The following is a 21291-nucleotide window of genomic DNA, read 5'->3' as shown; positions in this document are numbered from 1 at the left end:
TTCTCTAGCACAGAGTCACAGGCAGTATTTATGACGTTACTATTACTTTGGGAGATAAGTTTTTGCTTTAGTGCCCTAGTTAACACAGTCATCATAGATCCTTTCCAATACTTGCTGGCCCCTTTTGTTTCCTGGGCAGTGATCTGAGGGGTGACACTTGATTGCTTCATACTGGGCTGCTTTGAGGTACATTCCATGATTTCACTGTTGGTCTTATTGTGAGGACTAATATAGCCTTTGGATGAGATGCTACAGAGTGATGATGTTACTGAGGACTCACTTTTTAACTTCAGAAGCTCCTGCGCACTAGCACAATGACCACTACCTAATGTTTCCTTATGCTTACTGAAGTTCGGGTGCTCTTCTTGAGAAATAGACTTTGTATTTGTATCTCTAGTGTCAGATATATAGTTGTTGGTTAAAGAATGCTTATAGATTGATTGATTGGTTGGATCAAGATCTTTAGGCATTTGATCTGCACTTTCCTGACGCATATAATTAAAACTGTTTTCTAATGGGACCTGAGGATTCTCAGAGTCAATCATGTAGTCCACACAATGATTCAAGAAAAAAGCATCCTTAGGGCTTTGTTTAGGTTGCAAAGAGTATGTAGTCAAGTCAGAGTGAGAAAGGCTGCTGCTGGTGGAGCATGAAACAGAAGGCTTCACATCATCAGCACTGAAGCAGGAAGATAGAGAACTAGAAGGTGTAGAAAATTCTGAAAACTCAGGTTGGGTACCATCCTGGCTGCTGATGCTTGATGCTGTGGCTCCTAGATGCTGCACCTTCAGAGATGGCAAAGGACAAACATTTGACTCTTCTCCACCCTGAGTCTGAGAGAGTGTATAGGCAATGGTGTTTGTGAAATCCATTATTCCTCCTGCATTATGCTGGGGATACAGCTCAGATTTGGTATTTTCTTGGTTAATGATGATGTTTTTTCTCCATTTCTCTATTTCTCCATCATTTTCTAAAGGTTTTTTAAATGAGTCTGCATCACTCATCTTTAGAGAATCATGAGCAATAGGAGCAAAGTGTGGGGGAACAGTCTCAGTCTCAGAAATCTTTTCCTTTGTAGCAGTACATTCACTACTCTGATAATTCTTTTGTACTTGCTCAGTATCAAAAACTCCAAGTAACATTGCAAGTTCATTTTTATTGCTTTCTGGAGCTAGAGATTCTGTAAGGATATTTGCATTTTTTTCCTTATAATTAGCAAATTCATCAGTAGGAGGAGGAAGGAGAGGTGGTGGTCTTAAAGAACAATCGGTACCTTGATGATTTTGAAAAGCCTGTCCCTTTAATTGAACACCTTGAGCTGATAGTGAAGGAGACTTTGAACATCTCTTTGTGGTAAGATTAGAATCATAATTTCCACTCTTGTTGACTTTTTTCTTTCTTTGCTTAGACTGTACTATACTAATTAATAGATTCTGCCTCTTATCGACATAAGACACTTTAATTTTTTTCCCTACGATGTTCACTTTTAGGGAGGAATCTTCATTGCTGGCAACTGTGGTTTTGGATTTAGATGATGCTTTATACTTTCTGTCTCTTGTGTGAGCTGCCACTAACGTCTGATATCTAGAATAGGGGCATCTCCAAATGTGTTTTCCTGGGTACCTCCAATGGATCTTTGGGCAATTCTTTTTTGTTTGGGGCAGATTTGTTTCAGCATCACTTAAAGAACTTTTCTCAAGTTCCACTTTTACATTAAAGGCACCACATTTCATTTCTGTAGTAATTTTGCCTTTTGTTGACTTAAGGGTTTCTACAGAGCTTGGGAAGCTCTGCAGGGTAAGTCTTCCTGATAAAGACCCTTTTGCATTGCCAAAGGTGACCATGGTGAGGAATCTCTCTTGCTGATGACAGCAAACCAAAGAACAGTCACTTTTCTTCACCACACTATCTTCAATGGCAGAAAGAAACTGTTTATTTTCTTTGCATAATGGAGCATTATTTTGTTCTCTATTCATAGAAGCACAACTGTGCTCACCTCCATTTTCATCAGACTTCCCCAAGACCTCAGTGGGAAGAATGGTAATTTCTGAAGTGTCTATTTCTGTTCCTTTTTCAAGATCTTTATTATTTTGGGGATGTGGATGATGGGTAGAGTGAGAGACATCTAAAAAAATGAAGTGTAAAAAATTTCTGAAACAAATATATCAAACTATGATAAAGTGTTAAAAACATTTCTCATCATTAGTTTTTATTTTAATTAAATATTTGAAATCAAAAAACTTTTTTTCTATTCATTTGCTAGCTGCTTTTAATTTTAATCCAAGGTTCTTAGAATCCAAACTGTTTTGAAGCAGGTAAATTATTGTTAGGGGACAGAATAGATAGAGTTCTGGGAATTGTCAGAAAAATTGGATTTCAAACCTAGCTTCAGATAGTAATTAGCTATGTGACCTTGAGCAAGTAACTTATCCTTTGTCTTCCTTGGTTTCCTCAACTATAAAATGGGAATAATAATAATACTTATCTCCTAGAGTTATTCTGAGGATCAAATAAGATATTAAGTTTAAAATGATTAGCATAGTGTCTGGCACTTAGTAGGCACTTTATACATACTTATTATTTCTTATTACTTTGCAACACAAAGAATAGAGTGTTAATTTTTTTTTTCTTTTGTCAAGGCAATTGGGGTTAAGTGACTTGCCCAGGGTCCTATAGCCAAGAAGAGTTAAGTGTCTAAAGTCAAATTTGAACTCAGGTCCTTCTGCTTCTAGAGCTGGTGCTCTATCCACTGTACCATCTAGTTGCCCCAGAGTGCTATTTTAAATAAGCAGGGATTGGTATTACAATATCATAAGGTTGTTACCTATTTTTGACTTCAACTGAAATAGAGCAGTAATTTCAAAATTACTTGTTAAAAGAAGTTTAGAAAGTTAAGAAGTTAAAAAGAAAGAAGTTAAAAAAAATTCTTTACTTTTCCCCTTTTCTCCATTTTCTTCCCTTCCTTCTTTCTTTTTTCTCCTATCTTCCATTTTTTGAAAGAATGGCAATGTTTTTAAAATTAAACAATGAAAAAGTAGTAACATTTCCCAAATCTGGCAATATTTGTTCAGAGGATTTTATCTTAATAATAATTAGTGAACATATGAGAGAAGTTTAGCCATTTTTTTTTTTGCCATTACCAACTTATAGGGAGTGGTCTTATGAATATATTGGAACAATTATGGTTTATTTTATGGTAGGAGGGAAAGGAGGAAGGGAAAAAGGAAGGAAACAAGAAGAAAAGAAGGAAGGAAGAAAAAAGAAGGAAAGGAAAGAAAAAAGAAGAGAAAGAAGGAAGGAAGGAAAGAAAGAAAGAAGAAAGGGGGAAAGGAGAAAAAGAAGAAAAGAGAAAATGAGGGAAGGAAAGATTTACATGTACCTATGTATCAAGAACTGTGCAAAGTACTTTTTACAAATATTATCTCATTTGATCCTCATGACAATCATGGGTGCTAGGTGCTATTATTATCCCCATTTTACTTTTGAGAAAACTGAGGCAGATAGAGTTAAGTGAACTTCTGAGGGTCACATACCTAGTAAGTGTCTAAGACTATATTTGAACATACAGGCCCAGAGCTATGACTTATAGGAAATGTTTCCATAAAATATGTATTGATGACAATACATACTTAGCATAGTGCCTGACATATAATAGGAATTTAACAAAGGTTTATAGATTGATGGATGTAAATATATCTTTCAGACTCTTTTAAAATAGGTCTTGCAATAAGTAGACTTTCAAACTTTCTTTAAGTACCACTTTCTTGTTAGAAATGTTAAATACTCTTTGCAATTTCCCCAAAAGATGTTATCCTCTTAGCTTTTGCTACTGTTTCTGCATTATAGGAAGACAATAACTAAAAATTTACACAATAGCACATTTGATCATAAACATCAAGAATTAAGGAAAATAGCAGCTCCAAATCATCTTCAATTGAATCAACATGCCCTTCTTTTTAAACGTGCTTAATTTGCATTAAATTATTTTAGTGTATCATATTCATAATACAAATTTTAATGCATGCATAATACTTAATGCATCAATGACAGAAACTCTAAATCAAATGTATATTTATATGCATGTATCTCTCTAATGAAGCACAAAGACTAGAAACAACTTGATTCCTTTTATAGATATTTAGAAATACTAAAATAAACTTACATTCAGCTATAGTCAAGACTTTTCTGTTCTTAAAGATTTTTCTTCTTTTCCTCTTCATTTCAGAGATCTGGGATTCTTTAATTTTCACCTCGCTTTAAAAGAACCAGACAAGAAAATGTTAGGTCCATAGTAAAAGTTTTTCAATCAGACTGCTACTTTCTGTTCTAGATCACCAAAATTACTCATCAATTTAATTTGTATGTCAATCTACCAACACCTGTCAATCTCACCCAACCTATCCCTTGAATATACATTCATTATTTTAATTATATATTTCTTTTCCCTATGTACTTATTGGTTTTATTGTCACTGTTTGATGGCCTTTCCCATATATATCTAAAATGTACAGCTATTTATCCTATAGCTATCGAGTTTTCCACAGAAAAGGGGTCAGATAATGAGCCATTAAATAAATTGTAATAATGAAATCATGCCAGTCATAATGGCTAAGTGGCACAATGGATAGAATGCTGGACTTGAAGTCGGGAAAATCTTAGTTCAAATATAGTAACTGTCACCAGTTGTGTTATCTTGCTAAAACAACCTTTTCCCTTACCCCAAGATGATAATCCTGTGTTTCCTTTGTCTCATGAGTTCCATCATAGTAGACTGAATTCTCTTATCTGGGCACAAGAATATTTTGTTTAACTTTATTTTAAATACTTACTTTAATCTTTATAAACAGTATTACATAAAAGTATTTGCTTCTTAAGGTGCATTTATTGGGAATACAATTGAGAGAAGACAACTAAAGGAGCAAATATTCCCAGAAAAGAGACAGAGATCTATCTAATATTGAAAAGCTTTTCCAATACTGGTTGTATCTGGTACCATGGAGTTAACCAAAAGTGATTTAAAAATAAATGAAAAAAAGATTTACATCTTCTTTGATACTCCTTGTCAGAACAGAGAAGTGTTTATATTAAAAAAAAAATACATCTGTTCATTCAGTTAGCAGTCAAGTGAAGGACACTCTCCCCTTAACATCATTACATATTATGTAATTATACATGCCATATAATTATAGAAAGAGCAAATATATGCAGAATAAATTAAGGACATTAAATATAAGATAATTAGCAAGGAAGGGCACTAGCAGTGTGAGGGGATAATGAGGAAAAGGCATCATGGTGCAGAATGTGGTTCTTAAGCAATCTCAAAGAAATTTAAATATATTGTGAAGTAGTTATTGATATTTTGGAAGGGGCAAAGAATTTCAGAGTAAAAGCTATTATATATTGATAGAATCAGAAGAAATAATTTAATGAAATAGTATGGATGCAGGATTTTTTTCCTTTTTTTTTTTTTTTTTAAAGGAAAGGATCTACCAAAGCTAATTTAATCAACAAAGTCAGGATAAAGTTTCCAGGACTTTCAATTTCAAAGGAAATGAAGCACGGTAGCTTAAATTTTGGGTAAATGAAAAGGGACAAAACCTTCTAAAGTTTAAAATTTGAAACATATGTTTATTTATTTATCGGTAGGGGCAGGATCACTGTTGCAGAAAGGTATTTTCCATTGTGAAAATGTACTTTCATTGAATTACTTGGAAACAAGTTTGTAAAAGCAACTGATGTTGTTTATGAAGTATAGAAATTCCTAAGAATAACATCCAGATCTGATTTGAGAATTATTTATAACAAAAATGTTGACCAGAATCTGAAGTCCATTTTCTGTATGAAGTAAGATAACTAAATGAGTGGATTTCAGTGATTATGGAGACATTAGATCTTCAGACTCCTGTTTTTTGTTTGTTGTACTCTATGTGAGAATTTAGTTAACCCAACTATTTTGAAAAGAAAAAAGTAAGGTAAAAATTAACACAGATTCTATTGTTTTTATTAGTTGATTTTAAACTATGGGTAAAACAGTTTGTTCATGAATGTGTTTATTGCTGGGATGAGAAAGTGTAGTGTCTTTTCTAAATGTTCTTCCACAAAATTATAAATATTATTGTTCTATCTAGAAATGTCAGAAATAGAATATTGTGGAAACAGCAATGATGGCTTAATTCCCGGCTTCCTAATATGAATTCTGTGAGCTTAATTTTTTTGATAATGATATTTCAATATAATGTTTCCTCTGTAATTTAATTTCATATAATTAAAAACATTATTCTGAGCAGGGACCAAAAATCTTCCCCAGACTGTAAAGAAGGTCCACAATACATTAAAAAGGTAAGAACCCCATGCTTAATTGAAGCTGAAGTAACCACTTTCCTGTTATGACTATAAAGAAGCTGAACAAAACAGAAAAAGAAGATGTAGGACTGAGGAGAGACCTACCTTTCTTAGGAATTATTTTAACTTTAACTTTCTTTTATCTTATAAGGATTAACAGAGTTTCTTGAGAATGAATTTTTCTTGGTGCTTTCAGTAAATTGCCTGGTGGAACTACGCTTTCAGTGTAAGGGGAGGTTGTTTACATTTAGAGTGATGATTAGATATATCTCTTTGCAAATTGCAAATAATTATATTTTGTGTTAAAACTAATATTTTATGTTGATACTAAATGCTAATAAATTCAACAGCTAGCAGCTTTTATTTCTCTAATTCTGGGTAATTAAGGATTTTGATATGCAGATATCAGCAATTGCTATCCAAATATATGAAGAACTATCCAAATATATACCTATGTGACCTTAGGATGATAAGAATGACTATGGTAAAGTGTCAAATGGGGAGTTATTTATAAGTGACTGTGGATGACTCTATAAACTTTACTGCAAAAGCATATGTCACAAAAAATGTGTGATCTTAAATCACACAGTGGAACTTCTTGCTTTTATAAGGTACTATTTGTTTGAATATGGATTACTGATAATAAGGCATATTTGACATCTTAGTTAAAATAAATGATACTGATATATATTAACTCATTCGGAATTTAAAAGATCATTCCTTGAAGCATATATAAACAGAATTTACATATGTTAGATGCAATGTATGATGAAATTGTCTTGATATGTTAAACATCAAATAATTATAAAAACTCATATTTATCCCATTTCTGAAACTTATTAGTTATTCAGTTTGGGAAAGTCTTTAAGTTATCTGAGTCTCAGTTTTTTTTTTTTAACCTGTGAAAATAATATGCTACCTACATTACAGGGTTCTAGTAAGTAAAGTTATTTGTAAATTTTAAATTTTTATATAAATGGGAACTATGATATAGTGCTTTATAATGAGTAAACTGAGATTTACAGAAGTCAAGAGGAGCCAGGAATTGAGCCCAGAACTTGAAGTTTCAAGTCTAGGCTTTCCATTTTGCCCAAAGAAATGTTTCCTTTTATTTTTGTCCTGCTTTATTTATGCAGTTCATTTAGACTTGTACTTAAAACTATAGGAAAAGGATATTCTAAAATTATTTTATTCATAAAAATTTAAAAACATGAAGAAATAATCAACTCACCTAGACAAAGCCTTCATAAACTGTTCCGGTTTTCAAGAGACATGGAGAAAACACAATATTTATTTTGAAAGGAAGATCAAAGGAATATGGACTGTTCCTTACCTTGGCTTATACCACTTCTTTGTTTTCTATTTTGGTCTTGCAAATCCCAAATCTGATTGGCATGTTTAATCCTATGCAGTGTCAAGATTAGTTTACTTTTCTTTAATCAGCATGCTTTAAATTTTAGTTTAATGGTTTAAACATTTAGTGAGTTATCATTATTATATATAAATACTAATCATTTATCTTGATGTAAATAATGGTGACCCAGTATTTTTGCAATGAACTTATAGGGATAATAAAATTTATTATGTGTTTCTGTAACTACTTGTTTTCTTATGCTTCCTATGCAGCAAATGTATAATGGAAATTCTGAAAAAGATCCTGTAACTGAATTGTAATAAAAGGGAAAAATAAATAGGCTGCATCTGAAATAAAACAAAGCAGAAACAATTCAGGAAAAAATAGATTCACTACTGGGTGAAAGCTATTAATTTATTCAATCTACATTGGTGATTAGCTCAGTAACAGACAGACTTCCACTTTTCTTCTTGTTGTGGCCAGATATTTGTCATTTACTTCTATTTTGAAAGGCCTGAAACTTTGTGTTCATTTATTTTAAAGAAACAAGAAAAGTTATTTCTTTGAGGGAAGATCCATAAAGATTATTTTCAAAGCAGTAAGATACCTATAAATATATGTGAAACACATGTGTACACAAGACATAGGTCCTGTGTGTCTGATAACACCTCTCTTCTGAGAATTCTTAGACATAATTTAATCATAAACATCCCACTCTTAGGTTCAAAGAAGCCAAGAATTTAGTCAAAAAACATTTTTAAAGCACCTACCATATGCCAGACGCTGTGCTAGGTATTGAAGACACACACACACACATACACACACACACACACACACACACACACACACACACCACACACACACACACACACACACCTATAAAAAATTGTCAAGGATCAAACAACCAAATTATATATATGATCCAATGAAGAACACTGGGTCTGCAGTTAAGAAGACTTGAGTACCAGTTCAATCACAGAAATTTGGTGGTAAAAGTAGTAGGTAAGTTTCTTAACCTTTGTCTCAGTTTCCTTAATTATAAAATGGAGATGATAATAGTAACTACCTTTCAGGATTTGTTTTGAAGACCAAATAAGATGGTTTTTGTAAAGAACTTAACATAGTATCTGGCCATAATAGTACTTGGCTAGTTTCCTTTTTTTCTTCTTTTCTACAAGCAAACTATATACAGAATTAATCAGTGCAAGAAAGGTACTAGAATTGAGGTGTCTCAGGAAAGGCTTTTTGAACAATATGGGATTTTAGTTGAAACTCTGAAAAATCCTAAATTCAGTTCTGGATATGTATTTATGAGATATCTACATCTATGAGATGTTCAGTAGGCACGTAGAGATGCTAAACTAGAAGTCAACAGAAAGTTTAGTGTTGGATAAGGAAATGTAAAAATCATTAGAAGAGAGATCATTAGTGAATGACTCTATTTCAGATCATAAGAAATTGCAACTTGGTTTATCTATACATCAGAGTCCCAGGGAAGTACACTGGCTTCCTTATTATTGTCAAGTGTAAAAAGGAAATTTTCATTGTTCAATTATGGGCTGAAGAAGGAAACATTTTAGAAACATCTTTTTCCCTTTCATTAATGCTATTATTTTAAACTATTTTTCTCTTAAAATGATGTTTAAAAAACAAATTATGTTTGCACTTTTTCTTGTTAAAGTAGTGTTACTATAAAGCTTATATAAAAATAAAAAGGCTGCATGGGGGGGGGGAAATCTATTTCAACAATGAGGGACATAGAATTTTGATAAAACAATTAAGCCAGACAAAAATGTAAAATCAAAACTACTCAAAAGCAATGAATAGCACAAGATATTTCTTCTGTTTAGAGAATTTCCAGTGAGGAAACTCTTTTCACACAATGTGAATACACAACTGCCATTAACTTTCAGTCTTAGAGAATTGCCTTGGGGCAGTGAACAAACTTAAGTGGCTTGCCCAAGATAAATATAACTAGGTTAGGAAGCACTTGAACCCAGCTCTTCTTAATTCCTAGGTCAGCACTATATCCACTATGCCATGTTTCTCTCATTGTCATTTATTTGCTTAAAAAATTTCCATAAACTTAAATTTGAGGAGAAAAATAACTTACGAAGTATTGCCATAGTTTTAGACTTGTGGAATAAAGCCAATTTACATTGTATCTCTCTCTCTCTCTCTTTTTTTTTTTTTTTTTTTGAGCAAAAAAACAAAACAAAACAAAACAAACAAACAAAATAAAAAACAAACAAAAAAAAAACCCAAACACAGAACTCTACCTTATAGGAAGGATTGCTCAAAAGCTGAGAAGCACTTGTTGATGAGTGTCATACTATATGGATGGAAAGTAGATAAAATAAAATGATGCATAAGAAAGTCCAATCTATGTTTTGGATCATATTGCTTCTTTTGTGAAATACAAATTGGTCTAGGACATGAAATATAGTACAGGAAGTAGTAGAGTACAAATAACATATCACAAGGAGAAAGTTATTATAAATACTTATTCAATGGAATACCTTAAATCTATGGAAAGAATTATTTCATTTGTGTGAGAACTGTCAAAATGTAAAAAACTTCACCAGTGTAGAATACAACTTATCTAAAACATTTCATTGTACTCCAGGTTGGAGGACTGAGAATTTCCTGAGGCTCATTAAAGTAGCTTGTTCATTGTCACACATCAAGCCTCAAAAGTGGGTTGTTGCAACAGGTATAACCTCAGTCACCGTTTTATCTGATTACAAGCTCAAAAATTAGATCTGATAACTTACCATGTTTGAATGCAAACATGTTGTTTCACTAGATGTAATTATAGTGTTGCAGTAGATTGGAGGTTGAAGTAGACTTACTCTGGAAGTATTCCTTCTCACCTTAGAATTTCTCTCAATGCTTGGAGTCGTCTCCAAGTTCTCCTTTGCAGGAACATTCTTCCATCATGCTGGCCTTTTCTAATTGACTGATTTCTTCATCATCTCCACTTTAGAGATTAGGCCCAGGTTGGCTGTATTTCATTTCTTTTCTGGTTATGTTCCAGATTCTCTGGCCTGTGTCAACATTTTTATGTTGTCTTCTCCTGTCAGCCTATAACCTCAATTTGGAACTATACTCAAAAAGCTATAAAACTATACCCTTTGAGCTAACAGTATCACTACAAGTCTTATCCCAAACATTATAAAAAAGGAAAAGGACACACAGCATCTCTTTTTTGTAGTGGCAAGGAATTAGAAATTAACTGGATGCCCATGAATTGGGGAATTTCTGAGTAAGTTATGAAATATGAATATAATATAATATTATTGTTCTATAAGAAATGATGAGCAGACTGATTTTAGAAAAGCCTGGATTGATATGAACTCATGCTGAGGAAAATAAACAAAACCAGGAGAACATTATACACAATTACAAGATTATGTGATGATCAACTGTAATGAACAAGATAGTAATGAAAGATAATACCAATAGACTTGGGTTGGGAAATGCCATCTGCATCCAGAAAAAATTGTGGAGACTGAATATAGAATAAAGCATAGCAATTTCATCTTTTTGTTTATTTATTTTCTTTCCTGTGTTTTTTTTTTTTCCCTTTTTGGTCTGATTTTTCTTGCTCAACCTGACAACTATGGTAATATGTTTAAAAGGATCGCATATATTTAACCTATATCAGATAACTTGCTGTCTTGGGGAGGGGGGAAATAAGGAAGAGAAGGAGAAAACACAAAGTCTTACAAAAATGAATTTGAAAACTATTTTACATGTATTTGGAAAAATAAAATACTATTGAGGAAAAAAAATGGAATATGAACTCCTTGAGAGTTTTTCTTTTTCTTTGTATTTGTATTTCTAAACCCTTAGCACAGTGTCTAATCTGTGGTAAACATTTAATAAATGATGTTGCTGTTGTCTACTCCCACTTCAAAGTGAAAGGCAGAAATAAAGCAACATTATTAGCATCCAACATATTCCAAGTGATCTCTCTGAAATATTTCTGCGTAGCTTTTCTTGGAAAGGGCAAGTGCCTACTGAACATAGAGGGCCCCACAAAAAAGTATTTATGCTGGCTATATAATGCTCTATGAAAAAACAGTGCAGTGGACAGAAGGCCAACTTTGAATTAGAAAAATCTAGTTTCATATTCGGCTTCTCCCACATACAAGTTATGCAGTCATGAATAGAACTTTTAATTTTTCAATATTCCAGGCAATATTTTTAGGCTACAAATTACAGAGACCAATTTATGAAGATGAGGCAGTTTCCAAATTGGGAACTTTCATACCAATGAAAGAATAGATCTATACCAAAAAAAAAAAAAAAAAGCAAAGCTCTTTAATGAGGATAAAAATCACTTTTTATTATGACAATATCTTGACAGAGTTTCAGCAAGAGATTAGCAAGAGATAAGAATTACTTGCTGTTCTTCCATAATAGAAAGGTATTTTTACTCTTCACAAAATTTCCAAAGCATTGTAAACATTTGGTACATCTGTCAATCCCTTCTTTTAAGTAAAGTGCTCTTTTGATGACAAGTTAAGAGGTGCATAACTAAAGGAAACTATTTCCAGATACAAAACAAGGTGGTATTTTTCTTTTTATAGAAAGTGTTTTCTTTTTTCATTTTTTAAAGAATCAAAACTCAGAATAAAAATTTATACTATTAATATGAAAAAAATGCAAGATTTATCTAAACTTTTGTCAGCTTACAAAATATACCCCAAACAGTCAGGACATGTACAAAAGCCTTCCACAAAGATGAGATCCCTACCTCTTTTCTCACATATAACTCTTGAGGTGATAGCCACTGATAGCAGATGACTGTGAATTCTGAGATTCTTTACTTCTACTCACCATGAGGCCTATTTTTCTTGGCACTATAAGGAGATTTAAACTGGCTTTAGACTGACCAAGTGTTTTCACAGATGTAAGACAATTTGAGTTGGAAAGGAAAATAATTCTCATCACAGAACTTCCCTGATAAATGGTTTTTTAAAAAGTCATTTTACTTCCATTGATACAGAGATGACTTCTGACGCATTCAGCCATCTGAAAAGAGAGGAGATAAATATTTATAAGGTGCTCAACTTCACTGAAGTGTTCAGAACATTGCACATTTCCAATAGACTGTAATTACAGACTAACATAAAATAAGCAGTTTAAAAAGTAAACTAAAATAAGTTATGGCAGAGATCAAATATCCCTTTTAGAAAGTACTCAAAACAATAGCCTGGAACAGCTCTTACTGAATACTATTTCTGCTTCAGGGTAGAAATTCTTCATTCTTAAGATCAGAATCAAAGACCAAATAAAGTATTTTATTGAGTTTATTTTTTTTAAAGAAAATATGAAAGAAAATAACCAAACTAAAATAGAAAAACATAGATAAGACAAATTTTTAGTCCCTACAAATCAATTCAACAAACATTTTATCTGTCTACTAAGTGGTGAGCACAGTGCTAGGCACTGGTGGGACAGAGAATAGGGGAGAGTAAAAGAATTTTTTGTTGCTTGGGTTTAACAGTCTCATGAGAGGATCACACAAATAATATGTTTACATGTTTTTGTGATCCTGGGGCTATGAGAACTAGAACTGAAGTAGGATTTTTTTGAACCTTGGAAGAAAAGACAGGAAAAAGTTTGAAAGCAAACAATTCTCTGTGATAGCAGCTTTAAGAAAATCAGAATAAGAAGAAATCACTCTTCCATATTTTCTGTCAATTTCTAACCCAAACCCAAAAGCATTTATTAATCACTAATATCTTCAAGGTGCTACACTATGTATATGCAAGGTATCTATACTAAATAAAATAGGGATAATAATAGTATCTACTGCATTGTACTGCTTTGAGGATCAAATCAGGTAACATATATAAAGTCATTTGCAAATCTTAAAGCTCTAAATAGGTGGTGGTATTGTTTTAGAAAACAATGAGAAACAACAGCTCCTGACCAGCAGAAATTTACTTTCTCCTGCAGGTTAGAGAGGAATGTAAAACATAATGAGAAAAGTATATTCGTACTGATTTGAAGAGAAAAAGAGTACTAAGTAGTAGGATCACAAAATATTTCTATTAGGAGATAGCACATAAGTCAATTCTTAAAGGAATCTAAGGAATTTAAGTTACCAATGCAAGGTGCAGGTCACGAATTGGGGCAGCCTAGGGATGATACAAAGCTAGAAGTAGAATGCTGAGCTCTGGAAACAGCAGGTAGGTCACTTCAGGTGAAACACAGAGATTATGAAGAGTAGTGCTGCACCAAAAGCCTGTAGAGATGATCAGGGGCTGTAGAGTTCCTGGTGGTTTTCTGGAGGTCTCTGGAGCAGCCTTTGTTTCAGCAGAGTAATCACCACGCAGCTGATGAAGATGGAATGAATGTCTCTCCTTGGCTCCGAAAGCTTGAGCTCCCCCCTCCAGTCCTCTGTCTTCTCTGGCTCTGAGTTTGTACCACTTTATATGCTTTATTTTAATTACATCATCACAGGTGTGAATCTTGTAGAATTATATTAAGTACTAAGTATATATACTGAACTAGAGAACTAGATCACCATTGTCTCTTCAATTCCACTGAGTTAACACCTTGTAAGAATCCTTGTTTTAAGTACAGAGTTCTGGCCCATAACAAGGGGCCACTCTATGAGAGGTTCTTATATTTTATTCTGTAGAAAATAGGGAGCCACTGAGGCTTACTGAGAGGAGAGCAATATAGTCAGACATGATTCAGAAAAAAATATTTTGTCATTTGTGGGGAGAATAGGAAGGAGAAGGAAGAAACTGGAAGTCTGGAATCCACTTAAGCTATTTCATTAAATCCATATGAGAAGTGATGAGGGCCTAAATTAGGCTAGTAGCCATGTGAAAAAAGAGATCATAACACTGGCAAGAGATGTGGAAGGATAACTGACAAGATTCTAATTTATTATAGCAAATAAGGGAAAGAATGGATGATATAAGGATTGATTCAAATGCTTACTCTGTGACAGACACAGTGCTATGCACTTTACAGATAGCTCATTTGACAAGGAAAAGTTGAAGACCCTGAAGCTGTGAACTTGGGTGACCGGAAGAAAAGAAGTTCCACCAACAGAAATAAGGAAGCTTAGAGAAAGATTGGTTTTGAGATATCTAGGAGACATCCTATTGGAGATGTCTAACATAGTGGTGATGCAGGATTAAAAGTCAAGAGAGAGTTTACTGCTTTGGGAGTCAAATGAATGATTGATTGAATTCACAGGTGCTGATGAGATCACAAATCGAAAGGGTTAATGGAGAGAAGAGAGCTTGGGACAGAATCTGTAAAGACTCCTCCAGTAAGGGGCTAGAATTTGGATGATGATTCAACAAAGACACTGAGGAGTATACAGATAAGAGAAGCATCAGGAATGTCATGCAATCAGAGAGAGAAAGGTAACATAAGGTTAGTTATAAGGACGGTCAATTATTCTTGCTAATTAGGTTTTAGTTAGGCTACACGTGGCTTGTTCTGGTTGGCAACAGCTGGAGGCATTTTTATCTACCTATCCATTTGTTTCCTCTATCATGGTCATACAGACCACATGCAGGTGAGACTTTGGCACTGATGGTGACTAAGGCCCAGCACAAGGATGAATTCTCATAAAGATCTCATAAATACTGAGCTGAGAGGGGCTTAGAGCTTTGGAAGAAATTTACTTGATAGAAATGATCCAGGTGATCAGATATATGAATTCTGGTCTTGCTTCCCATTTCATGTTTGTATGTGGAGAGGAGAGGGAAAGAGGTAATAATAATAATAACAGTAGTGGCAGCATCAGCAGTAGTACTAATGGCAGCAGCAGCAGTGGTAGTAACAGTGATAAAGTAGTAAAGTAGTAGTAATGGTGGTGGTGGTAGCAGCAGCATCAGAAATAGTGGTAGCAGTAGTAGGAGTTGTGGTGGTAGTAGTAGTAGTAATGACAACAGTAGCACCAGCAGTAGCAATGATAGTAGTAGTAATGGCAGTTGTACTTAATAGTAGTAGCCAAAGCAGCAGTAATAGCAGTAGCAGCAGCAACATCAGTAATAATAGTAATAATAGCAACAACAGCAGCGGCAGTAGTAATAATAGCAGTAATAGCATCAGTAGTAGTAGTAGCAGCAGTAGCATCAGTAATAGCAGTAGCAGCAGCATTAGTAGTAGTAGTAATAGCAGTAATAGCAGCAGTAGCAGTAATAGCAGCAGCAGTAGTAATAGTAGCAGTAGTAATAGTAGCTGTAATAGCAGTAGCAGTAGTAATAATAATAGTAGCAGTAATAGCAGCAGCAGTAGTAATAATAGAAGTAATAACAGCCGCAGTAGTAGCAATAATAGCAGTAATAGCAGCAGCAGTAGTAATAATAGCAGTAATAGCATCAGTAGTAGTAATAATAATAGTAGCAATAACAGCAGCAGTAGTAGTAATAATAATAGTAGCAGTAACCGTAGCAGTAGTAGTAATAATAATAGTAGCAGTAATAGCAGCAGCAGTAGTAATAGTAGCAGTAGTAATAGTAGCTGTAATAGCAGCAGCAGTAGTAATAATAATAGTAGCAGTAATAGCAGCAGCAGTAGTAATAATAGAAGTAATAACAGCCGCAGTAGTAGCAATAATAGCAGTAATAGCAGCAGCAGTAGTAATAATAGCAGTAATAGCATCAGTAGTAGTAATAATAATAGTAGCAATAACAGCAGCAGTAGTAGTAATAATAATAGTAGCAGTAACAGTAGCAGTAGTAGTAATAATAATAGTAGCAGTAATAGCAGCAGCAGTAGTAATAATAGTAGTAGCAGTAACAGCAGCAGTAGTAATAATAATAGTAGCAGTAACAGCAGCAGCAGTAGTAATAATAATAGTAGCAGTAACAGCAGCAGTAGTAATAATAATAGTAGTAGCAGTAATAGCAGCAGCAGTAGTAATAATAATAGTAGCAGTAACAGCAGCAGTAGTAGTAATAATAGTAGCAGTAACAGTAGCAGTAGTAGTAATAATAATAGTAGCAATAACAGCAGCAGTAGTAGTAATAATAATAGTAGCAGTAACAGCAGCAGCAGTAGTAATAATAATAGTAGCAGTAATAGCAGCAGCAGCAGTAGTAATAATAATAGTAGCAGTAACAGCAGCAGTAGTAGTAATAATAATAGTAGCAGTAACAGTAGCAGTAGTAGTAATAATAATAGTAGCAGTAATAGCAGCAGCAGTAGTAATAATAATAGTAGCAGTAACAGCAGCAGCAGTAGTAATAATAATAGTAGCAGTAATAGCAGCAGCAGTAGTAATAATAATAGTAGCAGTAACAGCAGCAGCAGTAGTAATAATAATAGTAGCAGTAACAGCAGCAGTAGTAGTAATAATAGTAGCAGTAACAGTAGCAGTAGTAGTAATAATAATAGTAGCAGTAACAGCAGCAGTAGTAGTAATAATAATAGTAGCAGTAGCAGCAGTAGCAGCAGCACGCATTTATTAAACCCCTTCCATGGGCCTGCACAGACATGACCTCACTGGATTCTTACACCAGCCCTGCATGATAGGTTCTTTTATTATCTCCATTTTGAAGTTGAGGAAATTGAAGGAAATAGAGGTTGTGACTTGCCCAGAATGGCCAGTGACCACACTCTTTCCCATCACCCCCCCCCTCCCCCCAGCTCATCCATAGCAAAGAATGAAAGATTAGGGACCTTAGGGCTGGAGTTGATTTGGGTGAGAAACCTCCAGAGTGCTGCAGCTCAGGCTGCGGGAAGAAGTGTCCCTTGGTTCTGGCTGGTGAAAGGGCACGTAGCCTGGAATGGTGCATCTTCCTCCTTCCTAAAGAACATTCCTATCTTGGATGGCAGTTATTCCACCAATGGGTGGTACCCACTAAATTATTAAACTGGGGACAAGGCCTCACCCCGCTTACTCCATTCATGATTTTCCTATCTGAATCCCATTTCCTCAAGTCTTAAATGGCTATTATGTTTTGTTTCTGGTGCCTACTGACTCCACTTTCCTCTTCCTCCCCTCCCTCCCCCCACTTTCTTCTACTTTCATTAAAATCTCACAATACTATAACCAGTAGGTGTCACCATGGAGCCAGAATAAATTGAGGATTGCAACTTTTTTCACTCCTTTCTCCCCAAAGAAGAGAAGGGCTGATTCTTTTAAGACTTTTTTTTTTTTTTAATTCCATGGGGAAGCACAAGAATGTGACTTTCTCATTAGTTTCCCTCTTCCCTGACTTCTGTATGGAGACCTGGAGATTTGGGGTTTGCCTGAGGCATCCTGGCTTTGCAATAAAAATATCTAACATTTATATAGTGCCTTAAAGTTTCCAAAGCCTCATTTAATTCTCTCTCCCTCTCCCCCTCCCTCCTCCTTTTCACCTTCCTCCCCCTTTCCCCTTCTCTCCTCTCTCTCCTTCCCCCTCTTTCTCCCTCTCCCTCTCTTCCTCTCCCTCCCTCTCCTTCCCTTTCTCCTTCTTTCTTTCCCTCTCTCTCCTTCTTTCTTTCCCTCTCTCCTTCTTTCTTTCCCTCTCTCTCCTTCTTTCTTTCTTTCTTCCTCTCCCTCTTCTTCTCTCTCCCCTTCCCCCTCTCTCCCTCTCTCTTTCTCTCTCTTTCTCCCTACCTCCCTCTCTTCCTCTGCCTCTTTTTCTCCTTCTTCCCCTACCCCAAGGCCATGCTGCTCCTCAGGAGCAAAATTCAAAATTCAAAATTTTATTACATTGACCATCTTCACATTAACATTTTTGGATGTATCCACAACAGCTAAGTCCCCAAAATGTATAAGGAAGTCTTAATAAGCAAAACCCTTAATATGTAAAAGAAACCATTATGTACTGCTTATCTTCCCAGTATCTGTCTGACACTCCTATATTTATTAAAACAGAATCCCTCTGAGAGGCTCAGACTTGGGTGAAATAGAACAAAATTTATACTAATCCTTGGATTAACAATTTGTTGCAGTTGGTTTAATTTGTAGCCTAGACAAATCACTGTCTTTGCCAAGAAAACCCCAAATTGGGTCACGATGCAACTGAAATGACTCAACAACCACAAATTCTGAGAAATTCAGAGAGAGTTTGTTGAGGGGTGAGATACCCTAATAGCGATGGGGGTCCCCAGGCTGGTTGTTGGGGTTTTGTGAAACAATTTGCAGTCCCAGTCTCCAAGCCAGGTTTGGCAAAAATGAGTTTATTCTCACTGAGCAGCAATCTCAGGGGGCCCCTTCCTGATTAGGAAGATAGCAAAGATTGGGATACAGACTTTTGATTTTATTTATCTTTTTATGGCTTGGGAGTAGGGAGTGATTTGAGAGACTAATTTCCAAATCAATAAAGGTGGTGATTGTTTCCCAGGCCAAAGTGATTCAGAAGTTAATTGGAGGGGGGAGTTTCCCATGGGATCTAGGTAGGAGGGTGGGGATCATTTAGGAATTTTCGAAGAGGCCAGAGGAGTTGAAGTTCAGGGTTTTTTTTCCCCCAACCCAGCCCTCCTTCCCACCATGATCAGGGGACACAGAGTCCTATTACATCAAAGTTGTTTTCTGCTTGTGATAGAGGGCCATCTGTGAAGAATATTAAGGTAGCCAGTTTGGCTAAACGATTGTGTGCTTGAAGGTATGTATAATAAAGGTGAAAAATTAGTCTGAAAGCTTAGAAAATGCTTTAAATCCTAAACAGAGCACTGGGTATATATATGTGATCTTAAAAGCAATGTGAGACCTGAGTTTATTTAGGGGAAAGGTGGACTTGAGTCTCAAGACCTCCCAGCCTCTGGGAGGGGCCTCACCGTTCATAAGGGAAACTCCCAGATAAGTAATCTCTTTCAATTGGAAATCTCAGCCTGAGGCATGGTCAATGTCCTCTAATAAGTTGAAGATTAGTCCCTGGAGCTGCTTCCCAGCTTGGGCCAGGGAAAGCCCGATTTAACCAAAGGCCTTTCAATCCATCAATGCTAATTCCTAATCTGGAATGTCCACTGAGTTACTTCTCAGTGTAAACCCATTTTAGCAAAAATCCTAACGGGAGTTTGCCTTTTAAGAAAGTTGTTTTCTTAGTATAATAAACTCATTCTTTGCCACAAACCTCAAGCCTATATTCATTGGGGTTTTCAATTTTTTTCACAAAGCCTACAGACTGGTCAGGGGATTCCAATTGTAATGCTGAAGAAACCGAGCAAGACAGAGATTAGAGACCAATTCAATAGTTTATTAAATGGCGAGAGATACTGGGACCAATGGATCCATGTTTGGTCCCAGGGCTGGAGGAGACTATCATCTCAAAGAGTCCAGCCCTTAAGTATCAGAGGGCAAGCTTTTTATAGGATAGCAAGAACAATGACATAACGGAATGAGGATAATCTAATTGGGGGGGGGAAGGCTCCTAGGATGACACAATGGAGGGAGGTTACTGATATTCTAATGACATTTAAAATGGATAAATCTTTATCCTGTCAAACATTAAGAAGGAATGTCTATAACCTAAAGATATAAAACCTTTATCTCATCAACCATTTAAGAGGGAATGATTATAACCTGGGGTTTTGGGGCAGAGCAACTGAGGTAGACCTTTATCTCATCAAACATTAAGAGGGAAAGGTTATAACCTGAGGCAGAATAACTAAATAGGACAATTGGAGAAACTGGGTCACGACATTAAAAGGGAACTTTGGCACAACACAATGCTGTCAGAGGATCTCTCAACCCTCATTTCTCATACCTCAACAATATTATCTTGATTTATTAACTTCCTTTTCTTTGCTGAATTTTCATTTAAAAGTTCTTACTTATGTAAGGAAAAAAAACTTATGTTTTCATTAATGGTGGAAATTATGTAATCACATAAAAGATTCATTGCTTTTCAATTTTCTTTATAAGATATATTTTGAGCTGCAAACAGCTTTCATCATCCTAATTCAGTATTTTCTTTAATTTCTTAGATGTGAATTGCCTCTTCTTGGTTGCTAGCAAGATTCTCTGAGATAATGAAGCTCTGGAAGTTGGTTTATAAATTTCGGTTCCTATCTAATATGTTCTGAGTGTTCTATTGGATACTATTTTCACTATTGTCCAATGAACAGTTTCCAACATTTCCAGGAAATTATCTTGTGAATTCCTGATATTCAGACTTCTATCATATTTTTATTATAAAATTCTTAGATTGTTTCATCTTCCAGGTGAGTTATTTGATTTGCAGAAATCTTTATTATTCTCCCAATTTTTCTGCTCTTCAATTTTGTTATGTTTTTCCAATATTTTGGTGTTATTTTGAAATTTTTTCAGTGCCTGTCGTTCTACAATTTTATAATTACAATGTTGTAAACAATAAGTTTGTTATGCCACAGTTCTCAGTTTCTCTAATTATCCTGACCCACTCCGGACTCAGTTTCTCTGCTTCTCAAAGCACAGTCCAGAAAAACATTCTCTCCTTCTTTATCAGAATATTTGATAAAAATAAAAGATCTTATGTTTTAGAATATCAGAATGCCTCTCCCCATCCCAAGCTACCAGAATATCAGATACCATCTTATCAAGATGTTTCTCCCCCATGCCTCCCCTCATCCTGTCAGAACCAGATTATCAAAGTCCTGTTCCCCGTCTCAGCACTGTGACTCCGCCCCCACCTCAGTCT

This window comes from Antechinus flavipes, chromosome 1, assembly GCF_016432865.1.
Source record: "Antechinus flavipes isolate AdamAnt ecotype Samford, QLD, Australia chromosome 1, AdamAnt_v2, whole genome shotgun sequence".
In the NCBI taxonomy this organism is placed as follows: domain Eukaryota; kingdom Metazoa; phylum Chordata; class Mammalia; order Dasyuromorphia; family Dasyuridae; genus Antechinus; species Antechinus flavipes.
Note: the sequence above shows the minus strand (reverse complement) of the source record.